General features: G+C 44.0%; 1 protein-coding gene across 3 annotated transcripts in view; it reads right to left on the bottom strand.

The window, feature by feature from the left end:
• GPRIN3 (GPRIN family member 3) overlaps positions 1–12748 on the bottom strand; it is a 32968-nt gene extending 20220 nt beyond the window's left edge. The window contains exon 1 of one of the 3 annotated variants that reach the window (XM_014259051.2): positions 12367–12748. The gene's annotated coding sequence lies outside the window, so the exon portion shown is untranslated. Of the gene's footprint in view, positions 1–11847; positions 12018–12366 lie in introns of those variants that run through there. The other 2 variants (XM_088056705.1, XM_014259052.2) reach the window with 2 other exon arrangements.
• Between the last annotated feature and the right edge of the window lie 1590 nt (positions 12749–14338).

Raw genomic sequence — 14338 nt, 5'->3', positions numbered from 1 at the left:
AACATTACTGAAAAAGATATACAAATTAGTTCCTTCCCTTTCTAGATTCGAGTCCTGAATCTACAAAGAGGGAAAGAGACCTCTGCTAAATGAAAGGCAGAAAACAAAAGAAGCATACAGAATATGCTGCTGCTAGCATTTGCAAAGAAAAAACCCAAACCCCGGAAAACCACCACCTTAAAGCTGAATAAGCAAAGGATGTTACAGACCCAGGAAAAGTACTTGCACATACTCCACTCAAGAAAAGTACTTGCAACCACTGCAGATTCATAAGTGCTCATACAAGGAGGTAAGCACTTTTGGAAAGGGCTCTGTTATTGCTCTTGCTCTTCCAGAAAGCTCAGGCAGGGCATGGGATCAGATGGGGTATGAACATATGACAAGAGAGAACAGGACATCCAGTGTAAACAGGGAAGCAGTCAATGAGATACTGAGCCAGCAACTCAATTATCTTTTCATCTTCTTACAGATGAGCTGCTTCTCTTGCAGAAAGCAAGGCTGGCAATTTGTTCTGAAACACCTCTCCCATAAACCTGTAGCCTGTGTGCCAGAGCAAGTGAACTCAGAGCAGACCAAAAACAAATGGAAGTAACAAGTGGACAGTGGCAGATTGTGTCAGAGGATCAAGTAATGCCAGGCAACAGAGCTGGGAAACTAAGAGCAATTTATCAGGTGTTCATTGTATAACCATATTACCAAACACCCAGGCCACACTCCAAGAAACTTGGCTGTCAGTAAGGTGGGAAGCCTTGTCCTCCATCCCTGATCAGCTGCTGGTCAGCACAGTCCAGGTAATTACTGTCGCTTCATTATCTCAGCTCTCTTCACTCTGGTCCTTCATCTATTTATTAACAATCCTGAGTCACAGGTGTGGGCAGCCACAGGAAAACTGTTAGGTTTGTTCTACTCCAAGTTAAGAGGAGGAAAATATTTTTGCAAATGCAGACTGCCATGTGAGGTGGTTCAAGAGACAGATGTCTGATTAGTGCTGCAGATGGGCTGCAAAATCCCCCATCACCACTTCTAAATTCTCACCCTTTTCCTTTTCCAGAAGGACAGAAAATGTGTTCTTTTCCCCTCATGTGTGGGAACTTTGCCTTTATTTTAAGGGAGAAACTGCAACACCTAGAATTAATTAGGCCCCTGAACTTCTCTCTAGGCAGCAGCTAGATGGAATGGCTCAGCTGTTGAATTTCAAGGTTAGCATGCCTCAGTCCTAATTTTCTCCCACAAAACTAGTGTTAATGCTGACCTTGAGAAGACCAGCCTTCTCCCATACAAATTCAGTGACTTCATTCCATTTTTGAGGATGACATACCTCTACAACTGCTGAATGAAGTCTCTTTGGGAAAGAAGGCAGGAGGAGATAAGGGGTGAAGGGGAGACCTCCTCTTTCAGAAAAAAAAAGAGGATGTGCAGAAGAAGGTAAGCTGGTTGGTCCCTGTGATAAGAGACATGTCTTGGCCCTCTGCCTCCTGGACCTAAGCTTGAATGCTCTTCCAGCACCGATTCCCCGTCTGTCTCTTACTGTGTACTCCTTGCCAGACCATTTTACAGCTTCATATCGCTCAAGGCCAGGAAACTGTTTATAAAGTGTTATTTTTAATAATGGTTTTATTTTTAATTTAAAATTGTCTTTTGCACCATGGTATAGCATGATTTTTGAAAGACAGTTTAAAGTATTTGTGCTGTCGACCATGTTCCTATCTCTTGCTGCCTCATGTTTCATGTTCAAGTTGAATAGCGTAAACATTGCTTTGTCTTTCTAAGCCTCTGATGAGCACTGTTTCCCATTTTCTGGGGTTTTCTTGATAAAGTATTATGTCTCTCTCTTTTAATGGATGACCAATATCAAACACAGTTCAAACAGCTACTCTCTGATCATACAGAAAGTATTTTTCTGAGTATAGGGATATAAAAAGAAAAAAAAAATCCACACCAAAAATCTTCAGACAAACAAAAAACCCCAAATAGACTTGACTAAAAAAAATGTGTATATGCATAAGGGGAAAAAGGAAAAGCCCATTTTCCCAAAGACTGCCTCTTTTCAGTCACAAACAAAAAAACCTCTCTCAAAACAGAATTAGTCATTAAGTGTATATAACCAATAGACACAAGGGTCAACAGTGCTAGGTGACCTCAAGATATTTATCCCACCTAAATTCTGGTCCTGGAGCTCAGAAGCTCATGAATGAAATTCCCCATGCAATACACAAAGGTCAATCCCACATTGACTCAAAGGGCAATGTATATAGTTTGTATATTGGTTTAATTCAATGGGTGATGCTTATTGATGTATAATCACGTGCATTTCTCCTTAAAAACGCTCTCCAAATGTAAGCCAACAGATTTACCCTAAAACAGATTTAACTCTGTCTTTAACTCCACAGTACAAAAGAGTCATCATATGGTCTACTAGAAAACAGACACTTCTCATTCATCTCTACCTCATCTGCCCTATATTCATTATGAATCAGCCATCTAAGACAGGATGACTGAAAGGATGATGTGGTTTGGCTTCCTGTCAGCATAGCAACTATGGCATTTGGAACAATTTCATATCCACTTAATATCTCTGGTTAGATACCTTTGGTAAAAGGTCAGATTTATACCTCCTGTAAACGACAAAGGAATTACAGCCTTTTAACTGCAAGGTCAAATTTCACCCATCTAATTAAGTTTCCTTCTCTGAGCAGCATGTTAGCTACTGACTCTGATAGGACTTTTACAATAACAGGTGTGGCTCCGATTGCCAACTAGTTGAACTCAAGTGGACATTAAAGACTACTTTTGATTGAAGTAGAGATTATAGATCACATTGAAAAAGAAGAAGGATTTTAACAGACAAATAAGAGATAAACTGAGGCTGAGTAGGTGGCATTCATTAGTCACTAGAAGGCGGGCTCTGCTCCTGGAGGAACACCACCACATGAATTGTCCTGGAGCATCCACACAGATGGAATTGATGAGTAACAGCAAATAACACCTCTTACAGAGCTCCCTTCTTGGGATCATAATATTAGAGGCATAATGTAATTGAAGCTTGCTTTCCTGGTACATACTTAACGAAATTATTATTAGCTTTGCTGTCCTTTTACTTAATTTTATTCTCCTAAGGCTTTTTAAGGAATGGCTCAGACATTGTGTGGGTTTTCTCCTTGTCAACTACATGTTTGAGCTGGCTGCTGGTAGGAAGGTCTGCTCATATTCCCGCAGGCATGCCAATCTGGATACAGCAAACACATACAAATAGTCTGCATTCATGAATCTAGTAAAAAAAAAAACCAAAAAAAAACCAAACCAAAACCCAACCCCAAACAAACAAAAAACCACCCCAAAACCCAAGGGTACTATCTCATGAACACATTCAATCCACTCATCTTCTCATTAGGGAGCAAGTGTGAGTGTGCTTACTGTCCACCTCTTTGGCAGGCATCCTGCTACCTTCCTGTCCCCTCCAGCATGGAAAACTGTAATTCTAAAGTAGGTCATTTTATTATGAAAATTTGTTTTCCAAGCAGTATTCCCTTGAGGCCCTTCATATTAAGAGCATCTTTTGAACTGGATAAATACTGTTCTTCTATTTCCCAATATCAACTCACATGTTTATGTGATAATGGCCAAGCATGGTCCAGCTGGAAGCAATTCTCAAATAGACCATTTAATAAAAGAATATTTCTGAGGGAAAGCTCCCAGGCTTTATGATAGGATATTATCTGCTTTTACTGCACTGTGTCCCCACGAGTTGAGGTTTGGATTGTTCCTTTTAAGTTGATGTGTACCCTGAACCCAGAGAGGAAGTAAAAACCCCTTTTATCACCAAAGGAAAGACCATCTCTGAGTTTCCATTCTCAGGAGGAAAGTGCTTGTCCCTTCCCCTTCCTAGGCATCAAGCTAATTGAGACTCAAAACAATCAATAAAGGCTGGATTAAATCCTGAGTGCCAAAAGCACAAGCAGCTAAATTAATGAAGCTAATCCTTTTGTAACACCCATTTGTTAAAACTTCTCTGCAGCTCCTGATGCAGCTTACTTGACTTCTCAGGAAATGAATGAACCACTTTTATTCCTCAGCCAAACTTTGCAGTGCATCCACATGCATTTTTAGTACCACTAGCACGTGGCCAAAACTACAGGCTGAATTCAGCTGATGAACCCCATGCTGTCAGGCATGAGATAACAGCACAGATTCTACACAGTCCTGACCTGAAGTCATCACACACAGGTATGGTCTTCCGTGTCTAAGCAGCTCTTGGCTGAAGTAGGTGAAAGCACATCTGCAGATACTAATGCTATCACTTATGCATGAACGAGTTTCTTTGAATAATGGGGCACCAGACAGGTACCTGAAAGCCTGGTCACTTTATTCTGCCATACCATGCACTTGAGGTGACCCTTTGAAACACCTCTTACCCTTTCTGTGAAAATGCCTTTGGTGCTGCAACTAAGAATTGTCAAATGTTACCACAGCTGACTTTGTGGATGGGATACCTACCCCTATGGACAGATGGAAACTGATGCTATTTTATGGAGTTCTGAAACAGCAGATCTTGTAAGGCTACTGCTTAGCTTGAGCAGAAATCTGGGTCCTCAAACTCATGCAAACCTTCACAGCCTTTTTAACAGATATTTCCTAACTATTAACCTCAAGGGCAAGATTAACATTTTGGTTTTAATTAACATGGAGAGGCTGTGGTGTGCAGCAGTATTATAAAGGGTTCTGAAATGCCAGCCTTTTGGAGTGGAATAATTCTGTCATCTTGTTTCCATACAGCTCTTCTCAAGACTATCATCTTTCTGACAAGTATTTTATCACTATTATTTCTACCCCTTACTACACTCCCCAGTGTGCTTATTATATTCCATAATTTTCTTAATGAGTCATCTCAACCTTAATCTTTCAATTGTGTGAAGTTTTTCATGAAACTGATACTTCAGAGGAAGGAGAGTGACTGTAATGAAAGTGACCCTTTAGTTTGTTAAACACTAGAGCGTGATTATTCTTCAGCATTTTCTAGCAAAAGGGCTGGCTAAGTCCTCAACAGCCAGACTGCTTCTAGGAGAGCTGAGCTGGGAAGATTTAGATGACTTTTACATCTCCCCACTTCCTGAAGTTGGGACCTGGTGATATCTAACTCATTCCTCAGTGCCCAAAGGCCACCTTAGAAGCTGCTCTGCATTGTAAGTCCAGTAGTCTAAGAAAACAAGGACTTGCTAAAATACAGCAGTGCCAAGTCCACATCCCCTTCTTTGCTGGAAAACTTCTTACCTGCTCTGTTCTTACCAACTTTACAGACATAATCTGTTGTTTGACCCTGGTTTTGGCAAATCTCCACAGAGTCCTGGGGCCCTATGGAAGGGCAGGGACTGTTCTCTGAGCACTCAGCAGACACACTACTTTCTGCATTAAGATCTCACTGGCAATACACCGAAAGTAAAGCACTAGTCCTTGGACTTCAAAATATTTCACAATTTCTTTACTAAGACAAAATGACTGCCCACATGTAGAAAATAACTTTCAGTCAGGCTGGCTTCAGGTTAAGGGACTCTGCTCACCCCAAAGCTCACATTTCCCTGACCAGAGAAACCACATGCCAGCTCTACTTGCTACCAAGAGGAACACTCATCTTTTCCCAAAACCATGTAAAATCAGATTAGTAACCAGTCTACTGGTCTTTTCCTTCTCTGTTTCACCCTGGAAAGGAAAAATCAATTCATCTGAAAATTATACCTAACCGCATAATTTATTTATTTTTTTCACAGAAATGTTAGTGAATTGACTCCTGTTCATGCAAATTTAAGGTAAATATCAGATCCTTTGCTGGTAAATATCGTTATCCTGTGCTGGAAATTCACACTGTTTCCATGATAACATCTTGAATGATTTTCTCAGCTTTCTAGTGATTACTTCATGCATGTAAAGAGGGGTCCTGGAGTCACCAGAAAATTCCTGAATTAATTCTTCACTGACTTCACTGTCATCATTTGAGATAAGCCATTGCTTTTTATAGTATCCTTTTAAGATTAGTCATAATCAGTCATAGTATTCATGCCCTCTGTTTGAATCTATTGGGTTTTTGCATAAAGAATATTAAAAATAATTGCACATCTCATTTAATTTTGCTTTTTTTCTCATTTGACTTCTGTTTTAAAAACTGAACTTTGTTTGTTTGCACATTAGCATCACTGGGAAAAAGATTTTCACCATTAGAATGCAGTCTGGGATTCCAACTGCAGTAGCCAATATTTGTTCAATGTTCTCCAAAAGAAGTAGGAAGGCACATGTGCATATAGAAAGCCATCCTGTTCATCCAGATAAAAATGCCAACTGGTGATAATTGCATGATGATTTTGAAGAGCTGACAATATTAATTACCATCACTGAGCTACAGGAGAATCTCAGGATAGAGGTGTCACTGTGAGAATTCAAGCAAACATTGATTACTTCTCAATATTTTAGAAACATCTTGTCCATTTAGCAGAACCTCCCCCCCCCCCCCCCAAAAAAAACCAACAAAAAACCAACAACAAACCGAAAACATAACAGAAAAAGGGAAAATAAGTTAGATCTGTCTTTCCAAAGCTGAATGTTTGGTCACTATGACTATGTTCTGCTTATGTTTGGTACAGGTTTTCTTCAGAAAATAATAATACTCTCGGTTCCAGGCTCTCTAGGCAACCTGTCCTACAGAAGTTACTTCAGTCCTGACCTATGCTGTAGTTCACAGTTGTAGGTAAGTGAAGCACTAAAATAACTTTGTTAGCTCTTGCCAGAATCATCCAGGCTACCAATGCTTCAGGGAATGCTGCTCTTCCCCCAACTTGTGTGTGTGCATGAATGCACAGGCACGCAAATGAGAGGGGAGGTGTTATTATTATGTAACTGTGTTCAATCCACAGACAATATGAATGATTTTAAACTTAGCAATGCTTCTGCTTCCTGGGTCAAGAGGTCACCACACCACAGTGAAGATTCCTGTCTAGCAAAGCTCTTCATATCTGTTTTATCATAGTTGAGTTTAACTGTGAGGGTTGCCTGAGAGTGAGATGATAAATATCTCAGAACACATACTTCTTGTGATCTTCTTCTAAAAAACTTTTCCTCCACTCCCTCAGCATAATATTTCTTCTCCAAAGCTAGACAACAGTGATATAACCTAGACTGGAAAATGAATTGCTACCACTTGCCAAGTGATACAAGCTTTCAGCCTCAGCTCAGAGACGGTCTCCACTATGTCAGACACAGACACCAGCAGTACGTAGCGATGCTGATAGCACAGATACTAACAGCTTAACACAGCACTGGGATGTCTTCATCCCCCTTGATTAACTCCTTGTTCTTCTAAAAGAAGAAGAGGGAGGAAACCAGCAAATTCAGCTGTTACCACCATGTTTTACTAATGTATAATAAGTACAGTAAAACAATCAGTAGAAGTAATGTGTTGCTAACAATTACTCTCAGAGATATAATAGATAAATACACTTTTCCCTGGATAATTTAATAGATATTCTATCTTCCTGGATCTCTGGCTGACAGTGGCTGTGGTAACAGCTTCCATACCTGCCACCAAGCTTTGTTACACAGGATCATTGATTTAGAGGCATGGGGGAGATGAGGGGAAATAATTGAATCTCTCCTCTATTAATACACTGTAGAACTCTACCACAATGCATGGCAATATTTGTCATTGTTGGCACTCTTCCCTCCACTTAATTATTCTCATCAAGTGTATGTGTCCACTGCTGGCAAATAGGTTCCAAATTGTATTATGGTGGTCCCCAGTCATTGCTACATAGGTGCCCACCTTTTCATTTGTCTTTCTCCCCCACAGCTTGCATGGAGTTGCAGGTGTTGGCACTGCTTTTTCTTCCCTATTTACTCAGCATCATGCTGACACCTCAACCCTCTAGGATCTGCTGCCAATTTACAAATGTGAGCTCCTAGCCAGACTCCCAAGAGACAAATAACTCGATGTTAATAAGTAACTGATCATGTGTGATTAAATTTTTCATCGGTACCCGTCTTTGTTTCTATAGAACTGTTACTAAGTTCAAAGTCCATATATATAATAAAACAGATATATATAGACTTTTTCTATTTTTACTATTTTTAAAAATAAACTGTGTTTAGATATACTTTCAAAACCTTTTTCTATTGGCCAGTAACTTAACTGCATTCAGAACACGTCCAGAACTTGTTTTCCCCTAGTAAAATTATCCATCTTTTTTTCGTTCAAGAAGGTGATGTTAACCTAAATTAGGTAACATCAGGTCTTAATCCAGGATTGCTCCTAAATCCACAAAAGCAGCAGATTCAGCCTATATCCTAACTCTGTTTTTAGTGTGTGAGTTATAAATGAAGGAGTGATGTGCTGCTAGGAGCATAATTCTCTGTTATGAAATTGGGTTTTGTCTGTAGCTGTGAGACTATGAGCAGATTGCCTGTACTCCCACAGCAGTGAGGATTTCACAAACTGGAGGCAGGATGTTGTTCCCCTTAGCTTTGTCTGAGTCTGACAGAGGGAGTTTATGTTCTTAAAAATAGCGGTATCAGGAACAGTTTTGGGACACAAATCTGACAAATTTTACCACTGCCATAGTGTTTTGCTAGTGAAATCTGTTTAACCTAGAACTGGACAGTCTTGAGCAAGTCTGAGACTGAAAAATACTATCTTCTCTCTGTTCTGGCCCTGTAGAATTCATTACCAACCACTATTCTTAATGCTGGGCTGACTCTGGATGGGCTTCATAATTCAGAAATGTGTAAATTTTGGGACCAGCCACCCTAAGGAAACACACACGTATCCTTCTGATTGCAAAAGGAGTTGAAGAAAAGGTGCAACCATGAGAAGGGAAAGCATATGTTGAAAAAACTCAGAGATATTAGCCCAATCTGGGAGACAGAAGCCGAGTTTGAATGGGTGAGGGAAAGATACCTCTCAGGTAGTAACACTTCAGAATTTCTTATTGGGGTGACGTACAATTGGACAAACAATTGAGAAACAATTCCAAAGATGCTGACACCAGCCTGGAAAATTCAGCAGAATTCTAGAGCTCTATTCAATCAGACATGGTATCTGAGTTCTGTGATGCTTTTTCAGACCATTTAAGGGTCCATCACTGTTTATATATAGTGCAGCACTGTCTATACTTCATGAAATCTTATGAATAGACATTTTCTGGGACTTGTAATAAAAAGAATCTTCATGAAATTTCAAGAACACTTTTTGTCATGACATTTAAGTTGTTATACAGTCAGAATGTACTTTGCTTAATTTTAACACTTTGAAGACAACCAGGTCATTCCAAAGGCTGAAATCTGCTATCATTATTTGTGCAAACAAACCTTACTCACAGACATCATCATATCACTTACTCGATGGGATTCCAGACCTCTTACATCACTCCCCCTCACTGCCCATTAAGATCATAGACAGGGCAAGTCAAGGTGGTTACAAACACACAGCCCCCAAACAAAAAAACCCCAAAAACAAGAAAACTTCAACCCAACAAAAAAAAAAAAAAAAAAGCTAATTTCAAAGAACTTTGTTTTGTACCATCTCCCTCAGAAGGTGTCTTTAGACTACTCAATCTCATCATTTTGTTGAGATTCAAGATGCTACATGCTGCTGGAAAAATTGTCAATTTTCTGTCAAAGCCACCTACCTCTGGCCCATACTCTCAGGTATTGTGCTTTCTAGAGGGATTTAAGTCCAGGTTTAACCACACTTCAGAGCTACTCACAGCGTTCAAGTTAAAGACTCGCAAAATAATGACACGTTATATGTCAGCCTAGACATCACAGCCAGCTGTGGGATTTACAGCTCTTTAAGACAGAAAAGCAATTCTCTTTTTCTCTCACCAATACTTGGAGGCATAACTGAACAAAAGCAGTTACAAAAGCAATTCACTGTAATAGGCACTTTCAGTTTGCAGTTTGTATATTACTCAGTACAACTTCTTGGTACCATTTACTCCAGGTGACCTTAAACTTACTGGAAGTTGGCTGGGGGAGAAGACAGACCTTTAGGGGGGAGGTCCCGGAAAAAGAAACCCTTCTGACTTCTAGAGGACACCAGAGATCTGTTGTGATTCCTGAGCTGCAGACTCACATGGAAATGAGGTGATCTGAGCTCTCTACCACAGGCAGATCCAAAGGTATAAATGTAGAAATATTTAATTCAAATGCTCCTTACAGGACAGCTTCTGAGAAAACCTTGGCTTGCACGAAGTGCAGGGATCACTGCCTGTAACTAATGGAACAGAAGTTCCCACCATGTAGTCGTGGGAAAGAAAAGTTTGTACCATTGGGTGAATAGACAGGGGAATACTGAGCACGAGGTTATTATCTCCACACGTGACATTAACAAGGGCCTTCCTGGAATTCACTGTGCAGCACCGGGGGAAAACAAGGACGATGGTGGAGGCTCAGAGAAGAGCAGCCCAGACATTTCTCTTGGGGAGCATCTGCATTCCAGAGAGAGACCAAGAGAGTCAGGTCTATTTATCTCATCAGAGACAACGTTAAGTGGCTATTTAATTACTGCCCTTAAATACTTGAGCAGAGAGAGATGATCTGAAACTAGATAGCTATTTAATCTGACAGGCAAAACATTACAAGATCCAGTAGCTGGAAGATGAAGTCAAAAAAGTTCAAAGAGGAAAAGAGATGCAAACGTTTAGCAAAGCGATTAAAAATTGGAGCCAATTATCCAGGAATGTAGTCAATTCCCATCGTTGGAAGTCATTAAATCAAGACTGTTTGTAGAGGCTGTTGGGCCAGACCTTGGAATCACTGGGGAATAGTCTCTGCTCTGTATTATGGAAGAGGTTAGGCTATGGGATCATACTAATATCTTATGACTAAGAATTCCACCACTAGCATTGTTATCTTCCTTGCCAAAAAAAAGGATGAAAGAATAAAGCATTAATGAAGCCAAGGCCTGTATGGGGCACAGAACACAAGATGAATATGGACAACACAAGCCGCAGATCAGGAGCTGACATCATCAGTAGTTTTGTCACCAACTATAGCAAAAGAAAGAAAAGGCCGTGAGGGATTCGTGCCCAACCCCAACGCCCTGAGCCAGGCAAGGGACATCACCTGGCCGACCCTCACGGCGCGATGCTCCTTGACCGTGACATCCCAGCTCGCAACCCTCACGGATCCTCCCGCTCTCGGCCGAGAGCCTCCACACCACGGTCTGGGGAGCACCCGGGGATACCCCAGCTCATCTTCCCCACTGTGCCCGCCCGGCTTCGGCCCGGGGGACGCTCCTGGGCCACGAGCCCCACCCCGGGCGGCCGAAGGCGGCGGCTGGGGTCACCCCCGCGTTGGGGGGTGCCTCCGGGGCATCTTCCGCGGTGCGACATCGCGGCCGCGGGCACGTTACCGTGGCGACCGCGCCGCGCATCTCCCCGGCCCGTCCCGGCGGTGGGGGGCATCTCATCATTATTTCCTCCACCTTTTTTATTTCTTTTCTTAAGTTTTCCGCTCTCCCGGACCACGCGTGAGCCAAAGTCTTTTACAAGCGCCGGTAAAAACGAGCAGAAGGTGAAAGAGGCGCCCTCGGGGCCGGCCCGGCCACTCCCAGCCGCTGGTGCCCGCTCGGCGGGGCGGCCGCAGCCCCTCCCGCCGCGGACCGGAGCACGGCTCGGCTCCCCGGGGTGCGCTCCCCGGGCGCGGCTCGGTCCGCGCGGCTCCGACCCCCGCGCCGGGCACGGCCGGCGGGGCGAGGCACGGCCGCCTCGCCCCGGCACCTGCCCACGCACCCACCCCGCTGCTCTCCTTCGCCGAACGTGTGTGTATGTGTGTGTGCGTGTGTGTGTGCGGGGTGTAGGTGCTCACCGTGTAGGTGCCCGCTCCGCTCCCCCCGCCCCTTACCTCCGCGGCGGCGCCTGGGGAGCCGCGGGCACACCGCCGCCGCGGGCAGGGATGACCTTGCGGAGAAATCCATCATCCGGGCAGGAAAACAAGCCGTTCCTCGGGGTGTGCGGCGGCGGGAGGAGGGCGGGAGGGAGGAGGGCTCCGCTTGGGCGGCCCTTCCCGCCGCGGGGGCAGGACGGAGGCGATCCGTGCCACCACCGACGAGGCGGCGGCGGCGGGAAGCGCGGGCAGCCCGCTCGGGCTCTGCAGCCGCCCGCGGAGCTGCCCCTCCGGCCGCTGCCAGCTGCGGCTCCCGGCCGGCTCGGGAGGCGGGGAGCGCCGGGGCTGCGGTGCCGGGCCGGGGCCGGGCTCCCCCCGCGGCCGCAGCAGAGCGGGGCAGCTCCCGGTCCCGCCGGCGGGGAGGGACAGCAGCAGCCCCGGTGCGCTCGGCCCCGCACCCCGCCCCAAGCCCTCCCAAACGCGCAGGGCGCGGACACGTACCTGCTTCCAGGGAGACATTTCCCGCTGACGCCAGCCCCACCCTGGGCCTCTCCTGGCTTTTATAGCGCGGGAGCTGGCGGCTCCTGTCCTCCATCAGGCGCACGGGGCTGAGCGGGGTGTCCTCGGCAGCCCCCCGGGAGACCTCGGCAGCCGTGCCAGAGCTCTGGGCTCCTTCTGTATTGCCACCTCTGCCAGCCGGTTTCTCTCCAGCTCCTAAGCCAAAACTAGGCGCTGAGCTGCTTCACGGCAGAAGAGCTAGAACCTCACACCCCAAATCCGCCAATTCCATCCACCGGTGCTAGCGGTGCATGCGTCCGCGGAGGAAGGGTTCAGCCAGCGAGGCAGCTCCTGAGCCCTCTGCTTGCGGGGTGGTACCGGTTTGCGCGGGGAATTGCAGTGGATGCAAATGCGGTTCAGCTCTTGTCACGCTTTCAATTTGGATTGTTGTTTTTGATAGGCAAATTTGGCTTCCTGTGTGAAGCACAGTCCTGTTTGCCTGGGAAAGAAAAAAGAAAGTAGAGTCAAGCGAAAAGCAGGAAAAGAGGTTTTGGTTTGGAACTCTTAATTATCCGGAAATCTTTGATCTAATTTCGGTTTATTCCCACCACAGTGGAATTTTATGTCTCTGTGCTGCAATCACAGGAAATGGTTCTGCGGTGCCCGGAGACTCAAATACAGGTTTTCAACTGGGAAGATTTTAACTCTTCTGCAATCCTTTAGGGATGAATAGGAGCAGGATTTAAAAACAAACAAACAAAAAAAACCCAACTGTAGGACAAGCTGTGAGGAGAACACTGTTGCAATATGGAAAAAATTGAGGGGAAAAAAGAACAGGTGGCTAGAGTATCTAAAAAATGTAATTTTTATCCCTAAACATTGTAGGCATCAGTGAATCATATTCTCTTGATCCTTATGAATGGACCCATATTTTATTTACTGCTTTACTAAACACCCTCTGCCCCACTTATTGCTCCTAGATCTTCTCTACTCAGGAGTTAAGTGATCATGAAAAACACCTTACATTTCCTACCATATCAAATGTAATTTCTTCCCCAACAGCAACCACTAAGATCAGCTCATATTTGTGCAGTAGCCATTCCTGAATGTGGCTTTCTGACAGTTACTTAAGCATGGAAAATTTAAGATATGTTTTCAGTGTTCATATACAATAACCACTTTTTCTCATATGCCAAAGCCAAACCAACAGTACTCTTAAGAGCCTGAACATCCCAAGCATCCATCACTCAAAGGAGATTGGAAAGAGCATCAGACTTTATCAAGAAAAGATTTACAGCACTGGCACATCCAAGGCTTCTCAGTAGCTCTTCTTTACTTCGCTCTCTTCACAACCTTGCTACTTTTTTTGGTGCTCTGGAGGGCTGAACAAAGCCTGGTCCCCCCTGTGCCTGCATCTGAATCAGGAACACAAGGTCAGCTTGGCAAACTGAGTCAGTGTTCAACTGCTCTTCAATATTCTGCTAAATGACCTATTTTTAAAGAAACATTGCCAAACTTCCTAGAATTAATCCTCTTGCCATTAGCATTACTACAGTGGAACTTCCCCTTTTTTGATAAAGAGGGGAAAAGGCTGGATGATGCAATTTCCTTTTGTCAGCAATTACACTTTTATGAAGAGATAGCTGTCAGCGCTTACAGACCTTGCAGCTGCAAGGACTTCGTGGGACCTCATGGGCTACTCAGCAAAGGACAATTACAATTAGTGTTGTTTTCATAAACCTTCCTAAACATGAGACTCCTTATCTGGATTCCTGAGAGACTTTTCTGTTGACAATCCAGCCTTGAAAGTCACAGCAAGAAGAGCTATATACATTCAGCTGGAAAGACTAGGAAGCTTTTCAATGGGCTATTGTGTCCTTGCTATTTTAGGGTTGTGAAGCACCTTCAGAGCATGTGGAGGACTTAGGCCCCTAACCTGTGGGAAATTGACATTCTGAGGAAAAAAAGAGAAGAA

This window comes from Pseudopodoces humilis, chromosome 6 (assembly GCF_049639895.1).
Source record: "Pseudopodoces humilis isolate 2021_Gansu_Grassland_sample_001 chromosome 6, ASM4963989v1, whole genome shotgun sequence".
Classification (NCBI taxonomy): Eukaryota; Metazoa; Chordata; class Aves; order Passeriformes; family Paridae; genus Pseudopodoces; species Pseudopodoces humilis.
The sequence above is the reverse complement of the archived record's forward strand: the minus strand, read 5'-3'. Positions and strand labels throughout refer to the sequence as shown.